We start from the raw sequence: 1201 nt of genomic DNA on the forward strand, positions 1-1201 counted from the left end.
CCCCCCCCCCGTGAAATGCACACTGCGCTCCGAGCTGCATCCAATCAGAGCTGCAGCAGTGAGCGCGTCATCCTGTTCTTCCCCAGTGATTTGCTTGCTGGCGCCATTGAGAGCAGTGCCGCGGAGGAGAGCTGAGGCAGGACAACATAAAAACCCGGTATGTAAGCGGGAGTGAGGGGGCATGATGGAGGATCAAAAGGGCATGATGGAGGAAAAAAGAAGAACTCAGGGGGCATGATGGAGTGAAAAGAAGGACTGATGGTCATAATTTTATTATTCTGTCTGTTTTGATCCCCAGACATGAGTACAAAAAGGGAAGAGCTATACTGTTGAGTAGAAGAAAGCAATTGTAGAGGAGTCACATGGCAAGAATCTTGCAGTTTTCTGTAAAGAAAAACTTTTGGATCTTCGAATGGTCAGAAAATGGAGAGCAGATTATAATAACCTCAATCAACAGGTGCATGAGGGAAAAGGGAAAAAGCGCAGGTCTGGATCAGGTTGGCAGCCCTTATATCCTGACTTGGAGATCCTCATTGGTGAATGGATTGCTGACAGGAGAGCAAAGGCCTTGGTTGTGCGCAGGGCTGATATTCAAGCATTTGCCCTTTCAATGGCACCAGGGTTTGAAATGGTCTCAGAAGGATTCAAAGCATCACAACACTGGTTGGACGGTTTCCTTCAATGGTATGAACTGTCCCTAAGAAGATCAACAACACTGTTTAAGCTGGAAGATGCTGAAGTTATTAAACGTGCACTTGCATTCAAGTCCTTTATTGATAGGATCGACATTTCCAAGTACCAAACCTGCAATATGATTGCTATGGATGAAACTGCAGTGTTTATGGGACAAGGATCTCAAACAACAATTCATCACAGGGGTGCAACGTCAATCTACATTCCCACCACTGGCTATGAAAGTGCACGGGTCACCTGTGTTTTGGCAATTCGTTTGGATGGAAAGAACGCCACACCCCTAATCATCAGTAAGGGCAAGAAAGATAAGATTGAACGTGTATCTGGCATTTACGTTCTTGAAATCGAAAAAGCCTGGTGTACACAAGCCGTTATAAGAAAGTGGGTTGATTTAATGCTGCCACTTGTTATGCGAGGTAACCAAAGAGGTCTGATAGTCTGGGATTCAGCCAGCACTCACCGCGCTAAAGAAATGAAGAACTTCCTTGCAGAGAGAAGAATAGATCAA

This window comes from Petaurus breviceps, unplaced genomic scaffold (assembly GCF_028583685.1).
Source record: "Petaurus breviceps papuanus isolate PSGF00001 unplaced genomic scaffold, PetGlider_PUasm1.0 428, whole genome shotgun sequence".
Lineage (NCBI taxonomy): Eukaryota > Metazoa > Chordata > Mammalia > Diprotodontia > Petauridae > Petaurus > Petaurus breviceps.